The sequence below is a fragment of the Numenius arquata genome, chromosome 1 (genome assembly GCF_964106895.1).
Source record: "Numenius arquata chromosome 1, bNumArq3.hap1.1, whole genome shotgun sequence".
Lineage (NCBI taxonomy): Eukaryota > Metazoa > Chordata > Aves > Charadriiformes > Scolopacidae > Numenius > Numenius arquata.
Window position 1 is genome coordinate 81,243,397 of NC_133576.1, and position 12,295 is coordinate 81,255,691.

Genomic DNA, 12,295 nt, shown 5'->3' on the forward strand with positions numbered 1-12,295 from the left:
TTTTGGTTTGGTTTTATTTTGGTTTGTTTTGTTTTTTGTTTGGGTTTTGTTTTTTTTTTTTTGCTTGAGCAATTAGACATCTCTGCTACTTGATTCTTATCTATCTGGAGAATATTTTCATTGGGAATGTGTAGAAGTTTGTAATTTCTCTAGTATGATGGGAGAAGTAAACCACTCACAAACTCCTCAACCCAAAGCTAGGTAGTGAAGTGGAAAGTACTCTGCTGAATCATGTGCTCTTTCAAATGACAGCAGAATTTTACTGCAATATTTGTCCCTGGTAAGATTATTTGTGGGGTCTTACTGGGGAACTGGATTTAAATATTCATTGTGCTTTACTGTGGAGACCAAAATCAATTTGTTGAAGCTTCTATTAATGCTTTTTTAGGGAAGGAAATTTTCTGGGTATTAAAATGATAATGTAAATATACGAAGTGCTACAGTTTGGCCATAATGGAGTAATGGGACTTAGTTGAAGACCTCAGTTACTTTAAAAACTTGAAGTGCTGACTGCAGTTATCTTCTGGTAAAAAAACTGCGTATGCTTTTGCTTAGCTTATGCGAAAAGTGTTTAGATACCCACTAAAGCAATCCTTCCAAAGTAAACCAGTATAACACTTCCTTTAAAGGACAATAAAATGAAGTATTAGATGTGGAGGTAAAAAAAAATATTTTTGGTGGCTTACAGAGGAAGGTTTTTCCTGCCCAATTAGCCTGTTTATGCAGTGTCTTTCTCCTCTGGGCTGCAGCTTTTCTCCAGCCGCTTACAGATTACGTCTACCCAGAGCAGCAGTCCGTGGGTTTTCTCACTTCTTTTACCTCACTTCTTGAAATCGGGGAACTGCTGCTAACTTCAGCTGGGTCTGAATATGCATGAATGATGACTGGCACACATTTTTCAATGGGAAGGAGGAGGTTAGGGAAATATGACACGAGCTTTGGAGGGCATAGCGCTTGCGGGCTGTGTGCTGCTACCCTCATGTCTGTTTTGAGCTCGGTTCAGTGACAGCCCCTTGAGGGCAGGAAGCTTCTTACTTTTACAAAAAATGAGAATATTTTTAGTTTTTAAATTTTGTTTATTCTTGCCTTTTAATGTTTTCCTTTCATGTTGTATATTTATTTAATCTCTTGATGAAAAAAAAAAAAAAAGATATTCTTGCCTGCTAAAAATCCAACTGATAAAAGTAGTTTAGCTAGAAATTTTCAATATAGATTTTCCTTTAAAACAAATAGGATTTTTAAGCTTTCTGTAGAGTAAGGAAGTAATTCCATAATACAACAATACACTCTATAACATTAAAAAGGACCCTGTGACTTACTGTATTACCAGAAATTAAATCCAATGTGAAGGTGATAAGGAAAATGTGGTTGCTTTTGTAATGGATGCAGCTTATATGCCATTATATGTCATAACACTGTATGACTGGTGAAGCTAAGGAAATTATAATCATGGAGAAATGTTGCAGGAAGCCTTGAAAACAGGCAGGCCTTTTGGAGGCAGATGAAGGAAACAGGAAAATAAACTAAGGCTGTGTATGGGAATTGTTGATAAAAAACAGTTGTCTTACTCAAAGGTTAATATTTTATTATTTCCACATACCAAGAATATACCACCTTTACTTGATGCAGTTAGGACCCTTGGCTGTCTTGCATGACAGCTTGCAAAACTGTGAGATTGAGTTCTTTATGCTATGTTGGTATACTATGTGACTGTTTCTCAAATGCAAAAATTGAGAGTCAGAAATTAGTTTCTGGTTCAGACTATTTATTTATCTTACAAGTGTTAAACCAACATATACCTGTCAAATCTTCCAGAATACTTAAGGTTTAGATTTTTGAAAAATCAGAACTACACTGAGTGCTGAAAGGTTGTTTTATTTTCCTACAAGTAGATGGAAAATGCCAAAGTTCTGAAATTTAAAGTGCTTATTTATATGCAGTGTTTTTAGTATACATTCCATTGATTTAATGAAATATATTCTATGTACAAGTGATAGCTGCGGTGACTGACATTACTTAGACTCTTAGGGAATGTTAAATCATGAGAATAAATTAATTTAGGAGTGAGTGACTGAAGCAGTTAGACACTGTTAGACACTCCGGTAAAGATTATGTGCATAGCAAGTAGTTCAGTTAACATCTAAGCTTTGACATATCAGAACTTCTGCAGTGTTATCAGTTTGAATTATGAAGTTATCAAGCATGATGGAGAAAAGACAGAAATAATGAATTGTTTTTCTTTAAGGAAAGCTGAGAGGGTGTCAGAGCACTAGTGCCACATTACCTATTTAAGCAGAAGTCAGAGGGGGAGTTAAACATGATCTAAAAAACAAGAGCATTTTTCTATTTGCAAGCTTGATAATTTATACTAAAGGCATTTGGAAGAATTGACCACAAAGCTCTGAGTCAGTGACAGAGTTCAACAAATCTGATACTAATGATACATTTAAGAGAGCTGGAAAATGCAATAAGTTTTTGTTTGCATTAAAGGTAAGTACAGGCTGATAGAGAATACTGCAACCTGGTTAGCTCGTCATCAGAGCTTGAAGACACCACAGGAGATGCAGTCAGTAAGATACCAGAGGATGAATGTTTACTTGAGTCAGTCGGTATAATTTTATGAAGAATGGGACCTGTCACAAAATCATCAGTGATACTGTGTCATGCAGAGATGACAACTCTGCCTGCTGACTGTATTTCTGAATTTCTGTAAGGCACTTGTTTCAGGTGCTGTGATGTGTTTGGATTTTAAACAGTCCCATGCTGCATCTATTTGGTGTCCTCCTTATTAAAACTACTAATTTAATAGGTGTCCCTAAAAATACTATGGGTGTTTTCTACATTTCTTAAACTCATTATTAGCACTTCAGCTAGTTTTCCTTTAATAACAGAGTTTCATATTGAGGTCCCTGGGGCAGAGAAACTGAAGTTTCAAAAACTTTGAGTCTTTCTGCATTTAATCAACATTTTTGAAAGCCTTAAGCTGCTGGATTATTTTTTATATCAATTTGTAATTAAAAAGTAAAGGAAAAAAATGTGAATGTTTTTACTTAAAGGCACAGCATTTCAGTATTATGTTAGATAATATTAATATTATTTAACTGATAATAGCTATTAGAGATTTTATGGAAATCAGTTCTTAATTTCAGTTTAAAATTATTTGTATTCTGGTCAACATTTCCTGTTAGATATGAAGTCAAACAAATATCTTAAGTGAAGATTTATTCAAGACTTTCTTCTTTTGGCCAGAATACCTGTTACATTGATTTAGCTTTCATTGCAAACTGTAGGAATTGACATTTGGATGTACTTTGTCAAACGGACACTCTTAACGTCCTTGGTGTGTTGGCGCAAATGGTTTGTCTGAGAATGGAGGAAAAGCAGTACAGAGAACATCTTTCAGTTATTTAGAAGCAAAAACAGGGAGCCAGAAGTGGCATCGAGTGCTTGAGTCTTGATGTTCTCCCACACACTGAACCACTGTTTGGGTACTGGGATGAACTATTCACAAAAACTTTACAAGTTTCCTGGTATAAGATTGAAAGTGAGGTAATAAAATGGAAACAGTTTATATGACTTACTAGCAGAGACCCATTCTTTTGAATGGGTCTTTTGAGACCCATTCATTTTGTAGGACGCTGCTCTGAATTTTTCTGAAAATCAGTAAAACACAGATTAGTGTAGAAAATACCAATTTTTTCTGAGCATTTCCTGCTGAATGCTAACATGTTGCGTTCTTTTTCCCCGTGCACCAAGTATCTTAGAATATTGTTATTAAATATCCATGTTTATGTATGTTATATATGTTTAGGTACTGCATAATAAACCATTAGTATAGAGCCTTGTTTATAGTACACCAGCTGGCAGTATTTATAAAGGTCTGTTGATTTGTGTGACAGTGACTTTACTTTGTCACGCTGCATAGCCTTCAAGGTGTTACTATCATATGAGAAAGGAAAAAATAGATTTCAGGATAGTGTCATGCTTCAGTAATTTGTCTGTTATCGAAATGTTTGGTATTCTAAAGAGCCTTTATATTGAAAAGTTTTAAGAGTTAAGTCAGAAACTCCCTCTGGACCAGCACAGATGTTTAAATGACCACAGATCATGGCCCTGAAAAGGAATACTAGGAAAGTATTGGCAGACACCAACTCCTATTAAAACTGAGTGAGAACATTGCACCAACATTTGTGTTATAAAAACCTGTTGTGTTTATTCTCTGCTCATTTTAAAAAAAAAGAGAAAAAATAAAAGTTTCAACTGTTTCAACTGCTCTACCTAATGTGCTTCAGAGATTTCTTGAATCTGAAATGTCATCTCTGACAGTCAAACTTCAGAGAGGAAAGATTTATTAAAATCATTTGGGTGAATCACTAAGTAAAATCTCTGATTATACCCATGGCAATGTGAGCGGAGTTATTTACTGCCTCATACATTCTTTCATTATTTATTTCTAATGTTTAGCAAACTCACCTGAAGTAATTCTGAAAAAATAGCAGGTGAGTTGGGAAATGTCATCTTGCTACCCTGAAGTGTGGGCCTTGCAACCTGGGGCTTCTTGAGCGAGTTTGTGCACTGAAATAGGCAGGAGACTCTCCTAAGCCAACCCAACCTGCCCCAGCTTTTCTGGGGGTGGCTTGTCCCAGCCGGCTGCCTACCTTTGTCATGCTTTTTTGAAATGCTTGAGTCAGTCAGAGGGTGAAGAGAAAGAAGTGACTCATGAACCTCACCTTAAGCGCAGCCCCTTTGAGAGGTTAGGACATCCTGGTGTCATCCACAGCCCCTGAGGCTGAGACAAGCATCTTTTGGCTTCTGTTCCCCAAACATTCATGTTCTTAGACTTGCAGAGATTTCTCCTGAGATGATACTAGAAACTATACAGTTAGTAGACTCAGATGCTGTATGAAAACGCATATATTTTAAAAGTATGATATAATAACAATTTAATTCCTGATTGCAATTCCATTTTGGAACACAAAATATTAACCATTAAATCCAGAATTTTTTTGGAATATGTAGATGCTTTGCATGATTTGTAAAACTTCTAGTTTGTAAGGATTTTTTTTTTAGGCTGCAATTAATGTAAAAGACAAAAGAGCGGTATATGTTTAAATGAAAAAAAAAAAAGCTGCTAAAATGAGTGCCTTTAAAATAATTCTAGGGAGAGTTAGTAGTGAATGTTCTCCTGGAATTCAGTACTATTCATTAAGTTGGGAAAAATTAGATGTCTATGACCCATATCTAGATATAACCTATTTGTACCACCTGTTTGGTAGGAGAGGCTCACACAATGCAGTTCTCTTGGAGTATAATAGATATTTATAAGCCTCAGTTTTTTTCTTTCGGAAAACAACCATGGGAAGGATTCTCTGTCTCAACAGGTCTACTGCTTATTTGTATTCAGGACCTCAGCTGCTCACTTGACCAAAAATAATCTATATTTTGCCTGTGATTCCTACACTTGAAAGGGAGTGAAATGAATTCTAGTTCACCTTAAGCATCACCAGAGTAACTCTCCAAATAACGTCTGTTATTTCTGAGTAAGAACAATGGCATTGTGTACTTCGAGCTTGTGCTCCATCCAGTGCAAATGTCACTACTATCACAAGCCCCTCCTCCTCTTTCCTTGGGTAACTGATTTACTACGTCTTTGCAATAAAAATTTATAGCATCTTCTTTCTTCCACTTCTGACATTATTGGCAGAGAAAATTCACCTGCTCCAAAACTGTGAATTCATCCTTTGCACCTGCATTTAAAGGATTTAATGCCTGCAAGCTGGAAAGCCAATATTAGCTTGGTTACTGTGGTAACAGACTCATTTTCAGCAGCCTGTAATGAATGCTGCTGGAAGCAGGGCTGCTATTCTTGAATTTTATTTATGTAAATGTGTTTTAAACACCTTTCTCCCATACCCCATCTTCTGCTAATAATCTCCAAGTATGAAGGCATTGGTATTTGAGGCTTTCTCATAAAGTTTGGAATTCAGTGGAACTGTTCATTTGGGTGAAGTTAAAGTAAATTCAGATGCTTTTGGAGAACTCTGGCCTGTCACCCCAATTAATTCTGTACCGAAAGCCTACCTTCAGAACAGGCTGCTTCACTGAAAGTCTGGTCTGCTGCTCTGATTTACAAAAGCTTGTAGATTAAAAGACCTTATGGCTTCTTGGTTTTTACCCACGTTTTTGAGAGAGAGTAGGAGCCTGCTCTCCAATGCCTTTGAAACTGGATATATATCTCAGTTTAATAATTATGTTGTTGGAGACAGGAACATTGTTCCCTGGATTTCTTGTAAAGTAATAAGAGCCCTTTAAATCACATCACAAAAACATTAAAAGGATTGCTCATCATTGATAAAGCTGCCAGTACCTTTATGAGATGCTTTTGTTTTCCCCCTCAGTGCTTGGCTCTCTTTGGAATTAAGTTCTCACAAATGTACTATTTACACACATTTTATATGTGGTGTACTGAGGTTTTCTGGCCTGTTCTTCCTTGTCCTGCCCCTTTCCCTAGCTTTTCTTGCATTAAGGGGATACTTTCCTTTCCCCACTGCATGAGTGGGGGAAGCTAATTCTAGAGCAGCAAATTGCCAAAAATTCCTCAGTTACTTTTGGCTGGGCTGTAGCATGTGCGGATTACGGATGCTAGACTGCTGTTTTGTTTAGTCTTCTTCCAGAAGGTGATGTTTGCTGGGAACAGGCACCCAAGTTCAGTGATTTGGCTTGGGGGAGAATGACCTGTGGTAGCTCCTGTGTCCCTACAGTAGCCAGTTTGCTCGCACCCATGCTCTGCAAAATGCTATTGCCTGCTGGCTCAACCAACTTTTAAAATACATAGGATATTGTGTTGTGATTCATTTCTTTATTTGAGGAATGATGGGTATCGGCCTTAGAGGTCCAGCAAAGCTCTGTAATAAATGGCTGGTGAGAGGAGAGGGCTAACAGGTGTTTGGAGCTCATATGGAAAGCAGCAGAAGAAATGCATCAGCAGTACCTTCTCTTGGAGGGATCAGTGAAAAGACAGAGGGTGAGCAGGTGTCTCTGGCTCCTGCAGGCTTTTGCTTAATTTCTCTGATCGGATTGTTCGGGACTAAATCTGCTTACAGACCTGGGCACAAAGCAGCCTTCGCTAGTCCTCTCTCGGAGTCCTGTGCTCTCTCCCCTCACACTTCACTGACCAAGGTGGGCGAAGCCCCGCTTGACAGGAGGGGGCAGAAGCTCCAGCTTCTGTATTTCTACCATTCCTCTTCATCTTTCTCTTGCTGACAATGCTGTTGTCCTGTGCTGCCAACACGGGCCATATAAAGCTGTGACTGAATCACAGGAGGTTGTTTTCCCACGTGGTGCCTCACGGGTCCAGAGACAAAGAGGCTGGAGCAGGGCAGGCTCCCGGACTGTATTGCTGCTTCTTTGTCGAGGCTAGTTTCAGTTTTCCTTCAAAATTTTAAACTTTCCAGGAGGCAGTGCCAGTCTAATCTTATTCTGTTGCTTCCACTGCCTTGCCGGACTGTGTTGTATTGCATATAAAAAGCCAAAAAGGCTGCATTTGACGTGTGATTCCCCAGGAAAGCTATCTGATACTAGCAGCAGTGTGCTTTCAGAGTTGAATAGATGGTGAAGTTCGTATTGTAAATTATGCTGTTCTTCTCCTCAAAATAGTGATGTGTATCAGGATGTGAGGGGAATAGGGAGCTGTTTTACTATTCTGAAATATTTAAAATTTGTAACAATCTGTAAAATGTTGTGCTTCAGGGAGTATAAATATCTTGGGGGGGATAATAAAAATGTTGGTGGTAAATGTGCTTGAAAATTATGAATTTGAATAAAATCTTGGGTGTAATTAATGGAGGTTAGCATGCGATTAATGTGATCTTGATGAGGAACTGGAATAGGGGAAAGAAAATGAAAATGCTTCTCCTTACCTGTGTACATTAATAGAATATTTATGTGTTTGTCTTAGTAGGCTATTTCCATTTCCCTCCTGCTGCCTATAGGAAAGCACTTCAGAGAACAACTAACAGCCTTTGACTTCCCTTTATATGTTGTTTTACATAAGTTTTGCAATAAATTAATTGATTTTTCCAATACCTGTAGCAGTTAGCTATTTTGACTTTACAGCTAAACCACAGTCAAACAAACCATCACAGCTTCTTTTCTTTGAGAGGGGAGTAAGGGAAGAGTTTGTTTCCTTGTTAATAAATTAACAAAAGATTGTGCTTGTTTTCTCATTTCAAACCCCTGAGTCACCACTGGGAATGAAATAGTTTGATAGTACTGGTGATGCTATGGTTTATATTGAACAAGGGAAAAACGGATATTTTTGCAGTGGTTTTCTCCTTTGGGTCATAGATAGCAAGAGGGCATGAGGTTTGTTTTGGGTTTTTTTTGTCGTTGTTGTTGGGTTTTTTTTTTCTTGCTTGTTTTTAAATGGTATTGATAGAATCTGCTCAGCACTAAAATCCATTTCTCCCACGTCACTGCTGTGGGAGTCAGGATGACCACAATCAGAATTGGCCTGAATAAATCTGTGTCTATTACAGTCATGTCTCCAATTACACTGGTGGCACCTCATAAATAGACATCCATGCAGACCTCTTTCTGCTTTAATATTTCTCATTGACATGATTTATTCCTAGAGTTAAACACCCTTGCTTTAATAAAATGATCTTGGGTTGTTGCATTCACCACTGGTCACCACTCCTAACAAAGAGTAGAAGAACCGATGCTGAATCCTGCCAGACTACATAGCTAAGCACATTTGATACGTGGGGTGCCATGGTACTAGAGCCACCTCCAGGGTTGTCCTGCAAGGCTACGAGGCACTGGGGCATGCTCACAACTTCTAGACAAAGGTATGAGAGTAGAAGGAGTAGCCATAGAGGTACTAATGACATATTGCAAAACCAGTGCAGTGTGAAAACTACAATTACTTCTGTGTACGAGTAAGAAATTTGCATGAATATCTGCTCCCTGGAATGTCCAGGGCTCTCTGTCACCTGTGACATATTGGTGTCCTCTGTCACCCTGGCTGCCAAGCTTCACCTGAAACTTCCTTGCATGGACACCGAAATATTTCCCTGTCCCAATAGAATGAATTGTGCAAGCAGCAGAGCTTTTTTCCTGAAACCTTACCGTGTTGCAGCAGCCTGTGGTCATAACTAATACCAGCCCCTAGCAAGTTCACAGGAACAGCTGCAGTATTTAAATTCAAATAGTGCTTGATGTCAAATTCTTGTGGGAATGAAGAAAATTTACCAACTTTCAACATTACCAATTTCTTGTGTTTCTCTCCAGTTCCATCACAGTGACAAAGAACAGTCATGCTGTTTATTTAAAAAGCTGAGAGTGCATGTTTGTAAGCAATGAGGATAAACGTTTAAGTGTCAGCAGTAAGGCCTCCACTGCAAACTGACAGTTGAAAAAAGAGAAATAGTATTTGTTTATGAGTAAAGCTTCTTCCCCCCCAATTCTAGCTTTTCTGGTGATAATGCAGTATGTACAAGGCAGTAATAACCCCCTACTTAATGGCAGGATATACTTGAAGAAAAAGATAATTTAATATTAATACATTTCCTAATGAGCTGTGTGCCATAGGGAAATTGAGAGTAGAAATGTGAACGATTGATAAGAGACTGTTGTATTTTCTCTTCCAAATGAGAAAAATGAAATATGTATGTAGAAAACCCAAAAATGGGACTGGTTTAAAAATAGGGTGATTTTGTTAGAAGGCATTCGCTTCCTCCCTCTGCTGTTTATTTTATTTTAGGATGAGTTCCACAGTTTGCACCCTCACCTTCTGGAACTTGTACATCTCTTTAAACCAAATTGTTGTAAAGCATATTTAGTGCTCTGAGTATTAATACCAAGCTATATTAATCATCTCAACTTCTACAAGTATGCAGTTAGTGGTTTAAAAGTATACTAAATCAAATCAAATCTGCTCCTAATGGTCTAAAGTTGCGGCAGGGGAGGATTAGATTAGATATTAGGAAGAATTACTTTACTGAGAGAGTGGTCAGGCACTGGAACAGCCTGCCCAGGGAGGTGGTGGAGTCGCCATCCCTGGAGGTATTTAAGAAATGTGTTGACATGGCACTTCAGGGCATGCTCTAGTGCCCGAGATTGTTGGTTTGTGTCTGTTTGTGGGTGGGTGTGGTGTGTGGTGGTTTTTTTTGGTTTTGTTTTTTTTTTTTTTTTTTGTTGGTTGAACTCGATGATCTCAAAGGTCCCTTTCAACCATGAAGATTCAGTGATCCTTTAAAAATACCATATTTCAAGCACCTCGTCGTACAGTATTTTGATCAGTTTCTGTCACCTCAGTGTGGTTCTGTTGATTTTTTTTTGTTCGTTGTGCTGTTTTCTGAGAGAAGAGAAACATCTGCAGGCGACCGTTCAGGGAGAGCTGCAAAGCCCTCCTTATGCAGACCTTCCTCCAAAGCTCATTTCAGGCTCTGTGGATGCTGCCAGGGTTTGCGTAGGCTTTGGTTCAGTGTGCTGGCCAGTCGTATGTAAGTACGCACAGTGATGTGCGTCTCATGCTTTAGTAGTGTTACTTGTATGCTTTGACACAAGTTTATTTGTATTTGATTATTTCTACTGAGCTGACTTTGTATTGCTAAAAGCAACACTGGCTTTTGCTGTTCTAAAGCAAATACAACTTGCAAAGAGGTTGACGATGGACCTTAAAAATATATTGGCATATGATCAGCTGGCACGCTATGGGAGCATGACTGTTCTTCATGTGTGCTCTGCATGCTTCCTGGTACAAATTCATGCTGAGAGGGGGTGGGAGAGGCAGGCTGAGGTCCTCTCTGCTTCCTTGATGTCCCACATGGCACCCAGGCTTATGCCTTATGGCACAGTGATGACTTCTGCTCAGGCCAGCACCACGCTTACTTTTTTTCTTAGATGGTATGCTGGACATTTGCTTCTTTCAGACTGATTACGGTTATCTAAAGGCAGGTATGCAAGCAGTTATATGTAACAGTGTTAAAATTACTCTACTTGTTCAAACCAAAGGTCCACCTAGCTCTGTTTGCCATCACTCAATAATAGCTATTTGGGGAACAATAAGAACACGGTGGGCAGGTAGAGATACATCTTCATGAAAGGCATTTTCCAGTGACAGGCAGTTTTGGGCCTTCCACAGTCAGAGGCTGTATATTTTGATTTAATTTGACTCAGGATTTTTGCCCGAGATGTGTTCAAATCAGTTTTGCAGCTTGTTGATGCCTTGATTCATCTACAATATCCAGCGACAAAGATCACTGACTTTCGTTTCTTTCATACCTGCCTCTTTCCAACTTCACTTGCTGTCATACTTCTTGTATGTTTGCTCTCTTTTTACCTTCCCTATGGATCTTCTGAGTTTACAGAAAACTCTTACACTCCCCACCCACAGCAGTATTGTTGTCAAGGCTGAAGAATCCTACCTTATGTAACATTTCAAAGTAAAACTTAATTAAAATCCTGGAAATTTTCTAGTATTTTCCAATATTCTTCAACAGAATTTAGTCTGAACTTTCTGCCCAAATCCAAAATGCATTAAGGGAATGGAAGAAACCAATGGCTGACTTCAGGGATTTTTTTTCCTTTCCTGTATCAACTGTTTGCTAGATCTGAATAATGCTTTTCTTCATTTTCTTTAAAAGAAAAAACATGAACACCACTCCATTCCCCCCTGCAAAAAAGGAAAACTAGCTATCTGTTTTAAGCAGATCTCCATAAATTCCATTTTCCCTGCATATGGCCTAGATTTTTGGCTGCATCATTAGGAAACAATAGAGGATTAGCTTTCCTTTTACGAGGGTACATGTACGTATGAGTGTGCATGTGTAATAATATTTTTTTTTCAGCAGTTGCTACGGAAAGCAGTATTGTGTTGTGAATCATACTTTGGCTTTTGTTGAGTAATATAATTTTGCTTATTGTACAACAATTTTAATTACAAATATTTGTTTCAAATTAAAATGTTAAGAAGTGGGATGCATGCTAAAGTGGATCAGAATCAGAGAGAATCGCAGAATCAGAGAATCACATGGAGTCTGAATACATTTTAAAGGTGACGCTGTTTTGTAATTTATTGCATGATGTGTGGCATTTTTAATGTCACTCTATAAAAGAAAATGTATAAAATGGTTTGTAGTAAAGTGGTACGTAGGAAGAGTTGGGAGGAGTAGTTTCCTTATCCATAAGACATGTCTCAATTTAAATGCGTTCTGTTCTGAAGCAGGACTGAATGTCTGGAGATGAGCTGATGTGCACGTGAATTCGTCACAGAATAGCTAATCATCCAATT

At 38.3% G+C, this 12,295-nt stretch overlaps 1 protein-coding gene across 3 annotated transcripts in view; it reads left to right on the plus strand.

Moving 5' to 3' along the window:
- Positions 1-12,295, plus strand: part of FGF14 (fibroblast growth factor 14) — a 421,227-nt gene that overhangs the window by 204,708 nt on the left and 204,224 nt on the right. The gene's annotated exons all lie outside the window — the stretch shown is intronic.